Source organism: Prionailurus viverrinus, chromosome B1 (assembly GCF_022837055.1).
Source record: "Prionailurus viverrinus isolate Anna chromosome B1, UM_Priviv_1.0, whole genome shotgun sequence".
NCBI lineage: Eukaryota > Metazoa > Chordata > Mammalia > Carnivora > Felidae > Prionailurus > Prionailurus viverrinus.
Window position 1 is genome coordinate 102093757 of NC_062564.1, and position 18523 is coordinate 102112279.

General features: G+C 39.8%; 1 long non-coding RNA gene and 1 pseudogene across 2 annotated transcripts in view; both read right to left on the reverse strand.

The window, feature by feature from the left end:
* Positions 1 to 18523, reverse strand: part of LOC125163953 (uncharacterized) — a 145307-nt gene that overhangs the window by 107385 nt on the left and 19399 nt on the right. For both annotated transcript variants that reach the window (XR_007151596.1, XR_007151598.1), the window contains exon 2: positions 14714 to 14776. This is a non-coding gene — a long non-coding RNA (uncharacterized LOC125163953). The remainder of the gene's footprint in view (positions 1 to 14713; positions 14777 to 18523) is intronic.
* On the reverse strand, positions 12557 to 13286 carry LOC125163950 (39S ribosomal protein L16, mitochondrial-like; annotated as a pseudogene).

An 18523-nucleotide genomic window follows, 5' to 3' on the forward strand; every position in this document is an offset into this window, starting at 1 on the left:
AATCATTTGTTGTGAGGGCTTGTCTTGTGCATTATGGGACTTTTAGTAGTATCACTGCCTCTGTTCTTTAGATGCCATTCACACCCCTACACCAAGTTGTGACAACCCAAAATGTCTGCATACATTGCCAAACGTCTCTTGAGAGGCAAAATTGGTCTAGAGGGTGGGTACAAACTTTTAAGTGGAGGACACAGCATGGAATCAGGCCAAAGATAGCATGGCCATTCAGGAGCCTGCAACCCTCTCATGTTATAAATGAGAAACTAAGGTTCAGAAAGGCTCAGTTTTTTATGCAAGACTGTGAACTGGTCACTATAACCAGAAGCAACAGTAGATGTAGTGGGAGGAAGTGCAAATCCAGAAGATAGCTTCAATTTGAGGCTGGTCTCTTCATCTTAAAGAAAAATATCAGACTCTTACCTATTGCAACATTTGAGTCTATGGGTCTACAACATGTTAAAGGCTTATTTTCTAGTGCCTGGAATAATGACTGGATGAGTAACTAGTAAACTAGGACCAATTACTGGACCAAACCTGAAACAAATAGCAAATGCAATGCTACTCACATGTTTCGAAGAAATAGTCTAAAATTTATGTATTGGTGACTAATAAGTAGCCAGTAACTGTGGGTGAGGGTTTTTGGCAAGGGCAGATGCTAAACACAAGAAATTTTAGCTGGCATTGTCATGTCTTACAGTAACAGGAAACAGTCTACAGACCTGGACCTGGCTGGTGGGACAGTCCACCATGGCAAGAGGTGCTGTTAAGAAAGCATCTGGACACGTGGGAACTGAATAATGGTCAGTGCAAACACTACAGCTCACTGGCAAAATTGTTTGCTTAGAATTATAGCTAAATATAAGCAACAAGAAATGGTCTGACAAAGGTGACCTGTTCTTTTAGGTTCACAATTTATGACAAATTTTGCCTGGTGCTAGGGGTTACTTGGCATTTCTTCCTGAAGCACAGAGCTTCACAGGGCATTTACAACAGCAACATGAAAAGACTACTCTCATTGGTATGCAGGGTAAAGGCAGGACATACACCAGTCTCAGAATCAGTTCCTTTTTGGGACCTAACTGAAAAATATCTCCTCTATGAAGCCTTGTGTGGTCACGTTGGACCTTGTACTTCCTCCACCTCCTTCTCAGTCCTTATGTAGACCACCTGGCCTAACTTAGAAGGCACTCAACAAATGTTGACAAGAATGAGGCTTTCTTGTGTGTTTCTCAGTCCCAGAAGAGGACTCTACTTTCTTTTGTATTCTGTCCCCACCCTGCCACCCCAGTTCTCCTGACAGTGTCCCATCCACCATCAGAGATCCTATACTGCCCATTAGGACTTTGTCATTTGCTGTGCATGGGTGTATGGTTCACAGGTGTGGTCAGAGTAGGGAGGGACTGTCCCCCAGCCCTAAAGGGTGATCCTCACTCCTTCCAGCAGTCCCTGAATTCTCTTCAGAGAATCTCTGAAGGTTCCACAAAGCACAAAGTCTGAAGGTTTCACAAAGTCTGAAAATTCCTGCTCCAGTCCAATGGCCAGGCTACATACAAGAAAACAGAATCCCAAAGGCCCTAAGAGTTCTACCCAGGCCACAGATCTCTAGTTTGGCATTACCTGAACCAGAATCTGCATTCCTTCCTCACCTTCACCAGGGTTCTTTGAACCACCCCTCTCAGAGATTGAAGTATTTCCTGCTGTAGGCCCCTAGGGATGGTGGCTGTCTGGACACAGAGGGCAAGGGTAAAATATTCCCACCATCCCATAGGAATAGTAAAAGATGTTGGTTGACTGACTAGAGACTTAAACAGTATTAATAAAAAAAGTCAGTTCAACAGGGTCATGACTACTTTTGGTCCTTACGGCACAAAACACTATCTATGAGAGCAGCTCTCATTCAGCTTTTCACATTAAAATCCTAAGGGCCAGTTACTGAGCATGTACTGTACTTTGCTCATCCAGTGGCCTTAGTGGTGCAGATCAAACCTGCCCAAAGACTGCTTTTCCCACTCTCTACACTGGCGTACTGTTAATAGGGACAATAAGAGCTACCACCTCTATGTAAACACTTTTCATTTGCTTTGAAGGAGATCAGACTATGCCATTCCAAAATATGCCATCATAGGAGAGGGAAAAAAAAGCTTTCCTTATGTTCACTGGCTAGGATCCTGTGAATTAGACTGCCACCAGACAGATCAACAGAAAAAGCACATAAATTATGTAATATAAGTTTTATGTGACATGGGAACCTTCATAAAGAAACAAGATCAAAAGAAGTGATTAAGCCTGAGTGTTTTTGTATTAGGTTTGATGTGGAGAATCATGGGAAAATGTAATAGGGCAAAATGGTATGAATTAAGGTGGTAAATTGGGGGAAACTCAGCAAGGCCTATGGGTTCAGACTTCTCTCAGTGTCTCTGTATCTTTGGAGATAAGGACACTCCTTCCCTTCAGTTATAAGGAGGACACCTCTCACATAAAGGTCTTAAGACCTAATTCAGCAGAGATGAAGGAATTCAGACAGTCCTTCCTTCACCTGCCATTTCTCAAACTCCTCCAGCTTAAGATATTCAATATGCTAAGGTGTCATATTTTGGGTTAGTGTGTTCTGAACCCTGCTACTCCTTAGGCATAAAGATTATTTTGAGCTGAAGATACTTGAGAATCAACAGATACATAAAGAAGTCTTCCCAGAGATTTCCTTACCTGACTAAAGGGAGAAAGTCCTGAGAAATAAGGGCTACCATAAATCCCCTATCCCCAAGATGGACTTGTACAAACAAACCTGCTGAGATAGCCCTTATGACTCATTAGTTTCCTCCATATATCTATTTTTGCACAGTTTGGCAGGCACCCTTGGAAGCTCCAAACCTTTTCCTTTGTCTTGTCATATCTCCGTAATTTCTCATTCTTTGTTAAAAACGGGTGACTCAGTTGGTTAAGCACCCGACATGGGCTCAGATCATGATCTCATGGTTCATGAGTTCAAACCCTGCATGGGGTTCCGCATTAACAGTGTGGAGCCTGCTTGGGATTCTCTCTCCACCCCCCCCCCAACACTCTCCCTCTGCCCCCCACTTGTGCTTTCTCTCTCTCTCTCAAAATAAATAAATAGACTTTTTAAAAAATGGTATATAAGCTCTCAGCCCTATCCACTTCTTTGAGTCTTCACTTTTCTAGAAAAACCCATGCCTGATAAAAATTAACATCAAATAAAATGTGCATGCCTTTATTTCTGTTAATCTGTCTTTTGTCAATATAAGATGCAAGGCCCCAGGTAGTGAACCTAAAAGGGCTGAGGAAATTTTCCTCCCCCACAATTTATGGGTTACCTCACTATTTTTTTTGTTCACTATGTTCACTATTCTTCCATGTTCACTGCTTGTTAACATTTTGCCATGTTTGCTCTATTAATCTATCCATCTATTTACCCATCCATCCATTCATTTATGCATTCATGATCCATCCATCTAGCTATTTATTTATTTTATTAAATCTTTTGAGAGTTACTTACAGATATCATGATACTACATCTCTAAATACTTCAGCAAGAATCTCCAAAAACAAAGGCTTTTTACCTTTACAAATATAATTATCACACTTAGAAATTTAACATTGAGCTAATACTATTATTTAATTATTTGCTACTCACAGTGTGGTCCCAGGGCCAATAGCATCTCATCTCACCTCTAGGAACTCTTGGATGGTGTATGCAGGAATGGGGTTGGTGGGGAATCTGTTTTTTTTTTTTCCCCTATGATTTTTTATTTTTATTGTTAACATAATCAAAGAATTTCATAAATGTGCTTTGTTTTGATATTCTATTTTTTCTTTAAACCAGACACACAGAGCTATGATATAGACTAGCTATTCCCAACATTTTCCCACCCCATACCCTGTGCATTGGAAGGCAGCAATCTTGTCTTTATTTTTTGTCTTGGAATCCAGTGCCTATTGCAGATGCTCAATACATAGTCTCTGAAATGCACTTGGGAAGAGGCCTATTTTTTTAAGTGTGAAGTGATAAGACAAAGGCACCACAAAAAACACTAAATTTTATAGAATTTGTTTTGATCTACCTGGAATCCTGTAAAGATATCTAAGCTTGTTTTTTATTTCTTTTATTTTTTATTTGAGTATAGTTGACACATAATGTTACATTCGTTTCAGAAATACAACATAGTTATTTGACAAGTATATACATTATGCTATGTTCACGCAAGTGTAGCTATGATCTGTCACCATATAATGTTGTTACAAGATCACTGACTATATTCCCTATATTGTGCCTTTTATTCCCATCTTATTCATTCTATGAATGGAAGCCTGTATCTTCCACTCCCCATCACCCATTTTGCCCTTCTTCCTATCCTCTCCCCTCTGGCAACCATCAGTTTGTTCTCTGTATTTATGGGTCTGATTCTGGTTTTTGTTTATTAATTTGCTTTTACTTTTTTAGTTTCTAAATATGAGTGGAACCATACAGTATTTGTCTTTCCCAGTCTGACTTATTTCACTTAGCATAATACCTTCTATGTCTTTCCATGTCTCAAATGGCATGATCTCATATATTTATGGTTGTGTAATATTCCATTGCATATATATACCAAATATTCTTTATCCATTCAGTTATCAATGGACATTTAATTTGCTTCCATATGTTGGCTATTGTAAATAATGCTGCAATAGACATAGGGGTGCATATATTTTTTTCAAATTAGTGTTTTTGTGTTCTTTGGGTAAATATCCAACAGTGGAATTATTGGATCACATGGTATTTCTATTTTTTAAAGTTTATTTACTGAGAGACAGAGAGACAGAGAGAGTGGGGAAGGGGGAGAGAGAGAGAGAGAAAATCCCAAGCAGGCTATGTACTGTCAACACAGAGCCCAATGTGGGGCTTGATCCATGAACCGTGAGATCATGACCTGAGCTGAAATCAAGAGTCAAACACTTAACCAACTGAGCCACTGAGGTGCCCTGGTATTTCTATTTTTAAGTTTTGGAGAAACCTCCATACTGTTTTCCACAGTGACTATACCAAGTTACATTCTTGCCAACAGTGTGGGTATTCCTTTTCTTCCACATCCTTGTTAACATGTATTATTTCTTGTCTTTTTGATTTTAATCATTCTAACAGGTGTAAGGTGGCATCTCCTTGTAGTTTGGATTAGCATTTCCCTGATGATTAGTGATGTTAAGCATCTTTTCACATGCGTGTTGGCCATCTGTATATCTTCTTTGGAAAAATATCTTTTCAGGTCCTCTGCCATCTTTTAATGAGATTTTTTTTTTTGGTGTTGAGTTGTGTAAGTTCTTTATATATTTTGGATATTAACCTGTTACTGGATATACCATTTGCAAATATCTTCTCCCATTGTTTTGTTGATGGTTTCCTTTGCTGTGCAAAAGCTTTTTATTTTGGAGTAGTCCCAACAGTTTACTTTTGCTTTTTTTCCCTTCACCTTAGGAGATAGCAAACTGTTTTTTAACAAACCCTCCAAGTGATTCTGATGCATGCTAAAGTTTGAGCGCCACAGTTCTAGATTAAAAGATAAAGAGATCTAAGAACTAAATGCACTGTGTGATACTTGATTAGGTTCAAATATGGAGTTGGGTGGATTGGGAAATAGCCAAAAGGGATATTACTGGGTCATCTGGGGAAATTTGAGTATGAATTGTACATTAGGTCAGAGCTTCTTAGAATTGAATGTGCTCACAAATCACCTGGGCGTGATTTGTGAATCCAAATTCTGATTCTGAGTCTGGTAGGGAGGCTGTGCTGAGATTCCGCATTTCCAATAAATTCTTAGGTGATGCTGATGCTGCTGGCACATTTTGAGAACTAATCTAGGATAATTCCCCAATCATTTGTTTTTCATTACACTGACATTTTTTGAAAATCCTAAGCTAGCTGTTTTGCAAAATATCTCACAATTTGGATGTGCCTGATTATTTCCATCATCATTAGACTACATCCTTTTGGCAGGAATACAATATAGGAGATCCTATGTCCTCAGTATAGTACATCGGGACACACATAATTTTATTACTCTTTAATGCACTTGCAAGTTCCACTTTCTTCCTTCACACATTCTGTGGCCTCCTGAGCAGGGGTGGTATTAAAATCAGGTCCAGGAGACTTTCACCTGCACTCACACTCTTCCGGGTACTGTTGACAGGAGCAACAGTGAAGACATAACTGGAAAGTTGAATGCCCGTGAGATAATTCTCCTTGATCTGTTTCTCTAAGTCAAACCTTAATGATACAAAACAGTATAGCAGTGTTTGTGAAATCCTGTAACAAAGATGAATCACTGGTTTGCCTCAGAAATGAAAGGGAGACTGATTCAGACAAGCCCTGTTGCCAAAAATACCCTACAGAGGATGTTACACCAAAAAACAGAAAGCAAGCAGAAGCCGACAGAGAAACACTGAAGATGTTATGACAGACCTACAGAAATGCTCATGAAGATACAGGTAACGAGGTTTGAACCTTCTCTGGAAACTGGTAACCAGTCCAGTGAGCATTTTTTTCTTTTTTTGAGAGAGAGAGAGAGAGAGAGAGAGAGAGAGAGAGAGAGCAAGCAGGGGAGGGGAAGAGGGAGAGGGAGAGAGAGAATCTTAACCAGGCTCCATGCTCAGCACAGAGCCCAACACTGGCTTGACCTCACAACCATAAAATCATGACCTGAGATGAAATGAAGGGTTGGACATTTAACCAAACAAGCCACTCAGGTGCCCTGCAAGCATCTTTATGTTACTTTTTTTTTTTTAATTTTTTAAATGTTTATTTTTGAGAGACAGCAACACAGTGTGAGCAGGGGAGGGGCAGAGAGAGAGGGAGACACAGAATCTGAAGCAGGTTCCAGGCTCTGAGCCCTCAGCACAGAGCCTGAAGTGGGGCTCCAACTCAAGGACTGTGAGATCATGACCTGAGCTGAAGTTGGTTGCTTAATCAACTGAGCCACCCATGCATTCCTTTACATTACTTTCAAAGAGAATCTCAAAATTGAAAGAGAGACACATATTTCACTGAGAAAATGCACTGATTAAAGACAAAAATTAAGAATACATAATTTTTGTGAATAGGCATTAGTTAAAACAGACTAATAATGAGGTGCTTGGGTGGCTCAGTCAATTAAGTGTACAACTTCAGCTCAGGTGATGATCTCTGTCTGTGAGTTCAAGCCCTGTGTTAGGCTCTGTGCTGACAGCTCAGAGCCTGGAGCCTGCTTTGCATTCGGTCTTCTTCTCTCTGCCCCTCCCCTGCTCATGCTTTGTCGCTTTCTCTCTCTCTCTAAAATAAAAATAAACATTAAATTAAAAAAAATTTTTTTATTTAATATTTTATTTAATTAATTATTTTTGAGAGAGAGAGAGAGAGAGAGAGAGACAGAGCACACAAATGGGGGAAGGGCAGAGAGTGAGGAAGACACAGAATCCGAAGCAGGCTCCAGGCTCTGAGCTGGTAGCGCAGAGCCCAACATGGGGCTCCAACTCACAAACCACGAGATCATGACCTGAACCAAAGTCGGACACTTAACTGACTGAGCCGCTGAGGCACCCCAATATTTAAAAAATTTAAATACAAAAATGATTAATAAAAAACACTTTAATACTTGATACTTTAAGGCAAACAAAGAAATAGAGGGAGAATAGTATACTTGAGAATAGTCAAGACAGTTATAAAATCCTGGTTAGTGGGAATTTCAGCATTCAAGTTCTTTTCTTGGTAGATAATTATTGTTGAGAAAGACAATATAAGAACTGTAAAATAAAACTGGCCAGTCTTCCAGGCATGCTATGATTTCCACTGAAGGCAGGAGTGTGGGCCCAGTATATGTCCTTTTTCTCTGTACTGGGAGACAGCTGGTCCCAAAAAGTCTGTCAAATGATGGCTGGGGGAGTCACTTTTCCTCAAAGCTGTTAATCCCACTTCCACAGTCTGAGCCTATAAATGTGATAAAGTTTCCAGACACTGGCATAGCTGAAACACTCAGTCATTTCACCCCAGAAACTGAAAGCATGATGAAAGGAGAGCTTTTACCCATGACCTCCAACCTGATCTTCAGGTCTGATGTGTTGTTATTAATTAAGGGCAATAACAGGCAAAAAGGTTTAAATGCAAGTCAAGGGGAAGGACTGTAGTCAGCTCCACAAAATTTAAAGAACTTCTATAAAAGTTGACAGAGAGCAAGAGCCAGCTAACCTCCCCTCTCCTGCTCCATCTCTCCCACACCCCTCTGGCATTCTGCCCCTCAGTTGTTCTGAACCACTTGGGTACCTCAAGCTTGCCACACACTCTTGCCTTTCCCTGCCTTTAACTGGTTGACTTCAGATTAGACAATCTCTTCCTTGGCAAGCCTCCTTGATGCCAACCCTCTCCAGTGCTGCCCCCAAAGAACTCTGTGTTTATGGCCATAGGTGTGCCTGTCTCTGCCCCTAGACTATAAGCTAGTCTTCAAGGCAGAAAACCTATTTTGTTCCATTTCGAAATTTACTATCAAGTCCAGTGCCTGGCACATGATATTAATCATTATGGAAATGCATTTATTATATTCCAGGCATGGCTCTAAGTACTTTAGATTGATTAATTTAATGTGCACAATATTGTGAGGTAAGTACTGTTATTATCCCCAGTTTACAGAAAAAGGAGGCACAAGTATTTAAGTGATTTGTCCATGGTCTCATAGTTGGTAAATGGTAGAGTTATGATTTGAACCCAGCCAATTTGGTTCTATGGAACATGCTTTTAAACTGTAAGCTATTTGCTCTTAACAAATACTAGATGGAAGGATGGATAAATGGAGATGATGGATGGATGGATGGATAGATGGATGGATGGATGGATGGGTAGGTGGTTGGAGTGTGCAGGTCTCTAGCCAGTTAAAAAGGCTAGGGCATGAGAGAATAGTTCCCACTATAGGCCTCTTCTAAGGAAGACCCAATTAAGTGCAGGTATATAGGCACAAACTTTCACACTAAAGCAAGAATCTATATGTTGATGAACACACAAATACACAAAAGTAGACACAGAGGAACCCATGGAAATAGCATGGCTTTTGGAATCATAGGACTAGATTTGAATCATGGCCCTGTTAATTTGAGGCCAGTTACTTTATTAACACCTTACCAGTAGAGAATATGTAAGTGTCCAACAGAGTGCTTGGAACTTAGGAACCTCCTAATTAATTTTAGTTCTTCTCCTGCTCAAGAAAATGACATCACCTGGATCTGATTTACTATAAGCAGGAAAATGCTGAGAAAAGGACTGGAGAGGCTGGCTCACTGAAGGACAAGAAAGTAAGACTTGTCTGGATCCCCTTCCTGGAACTGGGCTTTGAAAAGAGAGGTGAACTTACAACTTAGCTCTGCCAATTCTGCCAATTCTAGAATTATTAAACTACTTTTACTGCAGCTTGAAAAATTTTGCCTGTGTATACAAATGTGATATCTTTGAGGAAAGAGTGTTTGATATTTATATTTCAATACTTTTTTTGCATATAATAAAAGTAACTAAATCTCAATGCAAAAAAAATTAGAGAACTACAGAGAAGCCTAAAAAATATATGAAAGATCAGTCCATGTTAATCATCTTGGAGGATCTTTCTTAATTTCTTAGTATGTGTATAAGTATGTATACTTTTTAAAAACAGAAATAGGATGAGCTTGTTTCTAGTATTCTGTTATTTTCACTTGATGATATATTATGGATACCTAACAACATAGGAATACATAATCAACTGCACTGCAATCCACCCAAAGGATATACTGTAAATTACTTAATACTACTGTAAATAAGACTTATATGAAACCACTATTATAAAAAATACTCCAATGAAAATCTGAATACACATCTTTGAGCTTTTGTATTACTGCCTTTATTTACATTTCCAAAATGGGAATTATCAGGTTAAGATAAACATTTTTATTTTGTTACATACTGACAAACTCCTCTAGAAAAGTGGTATTTCATCAACAGTATAGGAAAGTTATCCACACTCTAACACTGGATATAACCATTATTTTTAGCCTTTGTCAAACAGATAAAAAAAATAAAATAAAAAATGACTTCTCATTAGTTAGCATATAGTGCAACAATGATTTCAGGAGTCGATTCCTTAGTGTCGCTTACCCATTTAGTCCATCCCTCCTCCCACAACCCCTCCAGTAACCCTCAGTTTATTCTCCATATTTATGAGTCTCTTTTGTTTTGTGCCCCTCCTTGTTTTTATATTATTTTTGTTTCCCTTCCCTTATGTTCATCTGTTTTGTCTCTTAAAGTCCTCATGTGAGTGAAGTGACTTCTCATTTTAACTTATTTTTTTCCTGAGGTAATTTTCAAATTCTATTTAATGTAAATATAATGCACTTTAAAAAATCAGCAGATATAAATTGTTTTATATATTTGAGTTGTTTAAAGTTGGGGGCATAAATATTTACAATTGTTATGTCTCCTTGGATAGTCCCCTTTATTATGATATAATGCCTTTCTTCATCTCTTGTTGCAGTCTTTGGTTTAATATCTTGTTTGTCTGATATTGCTACTTTGGCTTTCTTTTGACATTCATTTGCATGATAGATGGTTCTCCATTCTCTCACTTTCAATCTGCAGGTTTCTTTAGGTCTAAAATGAGTCTCTTGCAGGTAGCATATAGATGGGTCTTGTGGTTTTTTTTTGTTTTTTAATCCACCTGATACCCTATGTCTTTTGATTGGAGCATTTAGTCCATTTACATTCAGTAATTATTGATAGATATGTATTTAGTGCCATCTTATTACTTGTTTTGTCATTATTTCTGGAGATTTTCTCTGTTCCTTTCTAGTCTTTGTTGCTTTTGGTCTTTCCTTTCCACTCAAAGAGTGCCCTTTAATATTTCTTGCAGGGCTGGCTAAGTGGTCACAAACTCCTTTAGTTTTTATTTGGGAAATTCTTTCTCTCTCCTATTCTGAATGATAGCCTTCCTGGACAGAGTATTCTTGGCTGCAGATTTTTTCCATTCAGCACATTGAATTCAAGCCCTTCTGGCTTGCCATTTTTCTATGGAGAGATTGCTGCTAGCCCTATTGGTCTTCCCTTGTAAGTTAGGGACTTCTTTTATCTAGCTGCTTTTAGGATCTTTTCTTTATCACTATATTTTGAAAATTTACCTACAACATGTCTTGGGTAGCCTGCTTTTGTTGATTTTGATGAGAGTTCTCTGTGCCTCCTGGATTTGGGTGTCTGTTTCCTTCTCTAGATTAGGGAACTTTTCAGCTATAATTTCCTCAAATAAACCTTCCACCCCCTTTTCTCTCTTCTTCTTTTGGGACATGAAAAGATGCTCAACATCACTCATCATGAGGGAAATACAAATCAAAACTACAATGAGATATCACATTACACCTGTCAGAATGGCTAAAATTAACAACACAAAAAAACAACAGGTGTTGGTGAGGATATGGAGAAAGGGGAGCCTTCTTATACTGTTGGTGGGGATGCAAACTGGTGCAGCCACTCTGGAAAACAGTATGGAGTTTCCTCCAAAAGTTAAAAACAGAACTATCCTATGATCCAGCAATTGCACTAGTAAGTGTTTATCCAAAGGATACAAAAATACTGATTCAAAGGGATACATGCACCCCAATATTTATAGCAGCATTATCAACAATAGTCAAATTATGCAAAAAGCCCAAATATCCACTGACTGATGAATGGATAAAGAAGATGTGACGCACACACACACACACACACACACACACACACACACACACTGGAATATTATTCAGCCATCAAAAAGAATGAAATCTTGCCATTTTTAATGATGTGGATGGAGCTAGTGAGTATTATGCTAAATGAAATAAATTAGTCAGGGAAAGATAAATACCATATGACTTCACTCATATGTGGAATTTGAGAAACAAAGCAGATGAACATAGGGGAAAAGAGAGAGGCAAATCAGAAAACAGACTCTTAACTATAGACAACAAACCAAGGGTTGCTGGAGGGGAGGTGGGCAGGGGGGATGGGTTAAATAGGTGATGGGGATTAAGGAGTGCACTTGTGATGAGCACTGTGTATTGTATGAAAGTGGCGAATCACTAAATTCTATCCCTGAAACTAATATTGCACTGCATGTTAATGAACTGGAACTTAAATAAAAACTTGTGGGGCGCCTGGGTGGCGCAGTCGGTTAAGCGTCCGACTTCAGCCAGGTCACGATCTTGCGGTCCGTGAGTTCGAGCCCCGCGTCGGGCTCTGGGCTGATGGCTCCCAGCCTGGAGCCTGTTTCAGATTCTGTGTCTCCCTCTCTCTCTGCCCCTCCCCCATTCATGCTCTGTCTCTCTCTGTCCCAAAAATAAATAAACGTTGAAAAAAAAATAAATAAAAACTTGAAAAAGATATAAAAAAATCCACATATGTTGTACAAATTTTCAGAAATCATTTACTCATATATTGCACCTTGGTTAGACATTAGAACTACCCAAAGACTTTAAGGGTAGGCTGAGGGTATTAAAGACGTAGATTCTTTCTCTCTCAGTAGCCTTCGTACATTTATTTCTCACATTCTCACTACACATGTTCAGGCATATAGGACTTGCCCCAGAACTGTGCCTTCTGGGTCAAGTTATAGGGGCTCAGGACTTCCCATATCCCCAGTACATTGGCAGTGGCTATACGCTCAAAGGTCCAGGGGTTTTAGTTGTTCTGTTCTCATTCCTCTTGATCTTTCCACATCTTCTCTAGAGTCACACAATCATGGCCTTTGCTCAGAAGGACAACTTGTGGGCACCTGGTCAAGTAAGCCTTGTACCTCTTTGAATTCACAATGCCCACCCATCTCTATTATGGGCCAGTCATGTAATGATCAATGGCACCTTTGGCTCCCATGTGTGTCATACCCTTGCAGGTGATGGGCTGAAAAGGGGCTAGTACTCTTCATAAGGCAAATATGTTCTTGGGATCCACAGAGCAGTACATTGTCAGGTGCATCATTTCAAAATGGCTCCAATGGAGGTGACCACCACCCAGTGCCAAGATTGCACAACTGCCTTCTGTGAACTCAGTAGCTTCAGTAGAAGGTCCTCATATGTCGCTTTTAAGTTCTCCTCTCACTTTTGGCACACACAGATGTTGCCCTTTCAACAAATTTAATCTTGGGCTTTTCAAGAATGGAAACATCCTCAAGAGTTGGCACCAGGAGCAGCATCCATAGTCCAGCACTAGCAGGTGGGGCTGCCCAAGAATCTGACAGCGGCACTCACAGGAGTGGCCCACTGGCTCGAGCCAGCAGCTGCCACATGGTCACCTGCATCTAGCAGCACCGGGCTCCCCATAGTGACTCTAAACTTACATATTTTTAATTGTTAGTGAATCACACACATTTAAGGTGTTTATTGACCATTTGGAATTACCTTCTGTGAATTTCTAGATCATGTCCTTATCATATTTTCCTATTAGTTTGTAAGAGCATGTATTCATCTTTGCATATCTCATGCCTAGTATAGAACTTGGCACATAGTAGTTATTCAACAAATATTTGTTGAATGTCTAATTCAATATCTAATATTTAATATCCCTACTTGGCTGCAAAAATATGTTTATCCCCAGAGGACACAGGCCAGTGGTTCTAAGTTTGAATCCTGATTGCCAAGATTTTACACCTAACTTTGAGAAAGTCAGATTCTTGGAATCTGAAAATACTGACCATAGTCAGAACCCCAGGGGCCCTGACACCATGTATCCTGAAGTCTAATACTTGAGAGAAAATACCTCCTATATAAAAATTTTCTAAAGAATAGACCAGGAAGAAGAGCTGGAGCCATTCACCTGGTATCATGGAGAGGTACCACATGGTTGGTTTGTACCCAAATCTTCCTCTTTCTTCATCTGCCAGGAGCCCAAAAGCCTTCATTACTAAAGCAGTCACCATACCTTAACAAGTCTTGGAGTAACTAAGAACTCCATAGGGTACCTGAATAGCTCAGTTGGTTAAATGTCCTACTCTTGGTTTTGGCTCAGGTCATGATCACATGGTTTGTGGGATCGAGCCCCATGTCAGGCTCTAAGATGACAGGGCAGAGCCTGCTCGGGAGTCTCTCTCTCCTTCTCTCTCTGCCTCTCCCCTGCTTGCTTTCTCTCTGACCTGAGGCAAAATCAAGTCAGACGCTTAACTGACTAAGCCATCCAGGCACCCCAATGGTCAGGACATTTTTATGATATAAGAGTTTTCCACTAATAGAACCCAACCTTATAAATTGTGCCTTTAGGAAAGAGTGTCATGTGTCTGTTACACAGGATGTCATTGGGAATCATTTGAACCATCATTCAAGAGATAGCAGGCCCTCTAAGAAAAAATCCCGTAGCATTTTTTTTTGTCTACCTTGATATACTGTTAAGTTTTCTTAAGAATTATCACATTAATTTCCTCACATTAACTTGTGAGAAAGAGAAAAGAAAAGAAAAAAACCCCTATATATAGTTTTTAGTTCTATGGGGCCATTAATTAGAAGATACACCAAGTATTTAGTAACAGCTTTTTGGGATATATATATATATATATATATATATATATATATAGACACTACCATATTAAATGTACACATTTAAAAATGTTTCCAGAGTTCAGAAACTCAAAGAAATACATTTTTTGTTTGTTATTTTAGCATCAGGGAACCATGATGGCACTAGCCCCCTTTTACAAGAGAAAACAGAAGTCGAATTCCTTACCTGAAGAGTCAAGATTGTGAGTGAACATTTCCTTGGTTCAGTGCTTATTATATGGCAGGTTTGCTGGAGCAAAGGAAGTAAGAAAAGAGTCTGAAGTTTGAGGTTAAGTCAGCCAGAGGGGAGAAGGTCTTGGCAGGAAAGGAGGGGGAGCTGAGAATTTGGGCCTCAAGCTAGAATTTGGAGCTCTGTCCAGGTGTGATTTTGCTTTTAGCCACCTGGTTTCTAACCATGGATTACAGATTCTATTCCAAACATTGCAAGCTGTAAGCACAATCTGTCTTGACTCTTTATTCTCTTTTATCATTCTGTTCCCCTTCCCAGCACTCTGCCCCACCTTCCGATACCAGTCATTTCCTCTGATCCTACCAGATATACCCACCAGAATGTTTGTATTCTAAGAGATCGAAAACACTCTTGACTCAAAGAAATAAATTTTCAGTGTTACAACTGAGGAGATAAGATAAATAGTGGGAAAGACATTTTTGGCTAGGTACTCAAATTTATATGTCTATATGTGCCCTTAGAGTTGTAACTAAAAATGTACAGTTTGTGACCTTGGTGTTTTCCTTAACAAATGTGGCAGTTTGTCCTTGGGTGGTGATTGGATGGCTTGTTTAATGGCACTGTGGCAGAAGACAAGGCTGAAATACTGTGTAACTTTGCTTCTCTCACAAGGGTTTGCAATGCCCATTTTAGCTTTGAAATCTTGCAGCCATTGGCCTCTGCCCTTAAATAGCCAAGCCAAGCCAGGCAATCCGGAACACAGTGGCTTAAGACGTCAGGTTAGCTTCAGAGTGCTCTGCATTTTCCTCTTGGGGGGGGGGCCTCATGTTGCAGTCTGAGCATCAGTCAGCATGCAAGCATGCATGACATATCCAGGGGTGTGGAGTTGCCCCTGTGATAAGGAAGAACTCAACAGAAACGTGATTTTCCCTGTTGAAAATTCTGCCCTGGTCTATTGCCCAACTTCCTCTCCTCTCACCCTAGTGTTTCAAGAGAACAGAGACTCTGTCTGATAAAGTTCTTTCTTTGCCCACATGAAAGGGGTATGGAGCAATTGCAAGCTTGCTAAAGAGTTGTTGTCTGTGGAGACAACCACAGCTTCGGTTTTTGGGCCGCCAGCCCCTATGGCTGCCTCTCTTCCTACCATCCATTTGAGCAGGAGCAGTAGTTTGTGCCAACTCCAGAAACTTCAAGCATGTCATTTCTGAAACCACAACAAGTCTCTTAAGCTTCCTGAACAAAGTGCTCGGAGTGGAAAGCCCTGAAGTTCTTTTGGGCCTCCTAAAACCACAAAGCTGATTACTGAACAAAGCCCAGAGCATCTGAGCACATGGGTGCCTTTCTTGGAGCTCATCTCAGAACATGAAAAACAGTTACTGAGTAGTGACTGGGGAAGAAGTGGGGGTGGGGGTGGGGAGTCTGCCCTCTCTGCTCAGAGCAGTAACACCATCTAGACGGTCTGTACCAGTGATGGTTTACAACTTTGTCAAGCATAAGGACCTACTTGTAATACCAAGTTTTAACATTTGTATTGTTAGCAGAATCTGATTAAGAAAATACATAATAACCAAAAGCTAGTGTGAATTCAGTAGTTATTTTACATAACTTTGTATTTTACCAGTTATAGTCATCATATTTTTTGAAAAATATTAGTACACTTGCACAAAAGATTATTTTTTCACTCCTGAAATTATGCATCTAGTCTAGATTCATGAACACTTTGCAATAACTCCATGGCCCACTAGGGGTCCCACCAGAGTTTAGGAATCACTGACAAATGGGAACTATTCATCACCTCTAGTACTAAACGAGATATAGCGACAGGTCTACAAGCTGCCATGGAAGAGAATCAACTATGCATTTGGATCTTTCAATTTGGTGTTTATTTATGAGTCTAGAATTTCTAGGATAAACTCCTCTTTCAATTTTATGCCAGGAACTATGTATGTGAAAACATTTCAAATTTTGCCTCAGCTTTATTAAGATGTAATTGACATATAACATTGTGTGAGTTTATGGTATACAACATGTTGATTTGATATATTTATATGTTGAAAAATGATTAACACCACAGTATTAGCCAATACCTCCATCCAGTTACAGAAATTATGTATCTCTGAAGGACAGTTGTATTGTCTCCTTTCATGCAATGCAAACTACATTAGTTCCTGTATTTCTAGTTTTTCCTTAGCTAGGAGGAAATTCAGAACTGAATGGAATGCTCAGTTGTGACAATTGCCTTGTGCCACAGTCCCTGCACTTTCTGTGTTCCTCAGCATTGTTTCTAGTTTTCTTTCTTTATTTCTCAAACATCTTCTAAATGTGATATTCATTATAGGCCTCCTCACCTCACTGAAATTAGATAGACATAAATTATAAACAAGCACCAAGGCCCTTCTTTGGCTTAGCCTCCAAAGTAGTAAAAAGAGTCAAATGCTCTGCACAGGGGCTTCTTCTGGGCTACTGAGCTATTCTGCCATCTCCTCTGCCAAGTGTATTTTTGAGGAGTAGTGTCATCCAATTTCCTAGGCCACATTTCTCCAAGATGATAGGGAGCACAGGGTAGTGGTGGCTAAGCGTGACTTGGTATCATAACACCTACCCTGCACGGGGCTTCAAGGCAAAGCAAAACAAAACAAAACAAGCATAATCTTGTTTGTCCTAGGGAATTCAAGAGAGCTGACCAACACAGATGGTCAAAAGCAGCTCCTACAAGGGGCCAGGGGATCTCTCCCCAACATCCCACTGGCAGGATCTTCTGACCACTCTTCCAAGAAACTTCTATTTTATTTCTTATCTGACCTTTTGCCCCTGCCTGTTACAGCCTTTCATCTATTTCCTTCACTCCCAACCTGCCTCTTTATTTTTTCTTTATTTTTCTTTATTTTTGATGTTTATTCATTTTGAGAAGGAGCTAGTGGGAGAGAGGGGCAGAGAGAGAGGAGAGAGAATACCAAGCAGGCTCCGTGTTCAACCTGGAGCCTGACACATGATTCAATCCCCTGACCGTGAGATTGTGACCTGAGCTGAAATCAAGAGCTTTAACCAAGAGTTTAAGCTTAACCGACAGCCAGCCACCCAGGCACCCTGATCTGCCTCGTTCTGCCAATGGACTAAGTCATGTTACCACCAGGGGGCAGTGCAGTTAAAGAAACTGCTCAATGGGTTTGCTGGTTTTAGACTAGAAAGTATTAGTGGTTAAAAGCATTCCATAAATTGTGCTTCAGAAATTTGTCTTTCCCCATGATTTTTTCCCCTTTCCACTTTTAAACTTAAATTCTGGTGATATTCACACTTGTAAATCTATATTCACATCAGTGTTTATATAAATAGGACTGTCTTGGATTCTGTCAAAATCCTCTTTACTATGAGATACCACTTAACACATGGTGCTGTGATGTGTATATCCAAATAGAGACTCAGAGGTCATACATTCCACTTCAGCCTCCTTTGGGTGTGAAGCACAAAGTTATAATGATGAGGTATTTCTTAGAACTAAACCCCTTCAGATAGTGTTGTCACTACTGCAAAGTAAGGGGGTCTCTGAGCTTGAAAGGACGCTACTGCCCTGTGGGTAAGAAGTGCTTCCACTCTGCTTGGTAATTTCCCTCTTTATTATAAATAAATGCCCTTGAGATTTTGATCTCTGTGTTGTGATTCTTCTTACTGTGAGTCAGACCCCTTAAACTGGCTTTGACAGGCTCCAGCTGCTGCCCTCAGAGGCAGTGGCCTTATTCCATTATATCTAAGCATCTGCTATTATAATGTGGATATAAGGTTTGCTTTGCTATGCTTTTAGGAGTTTGT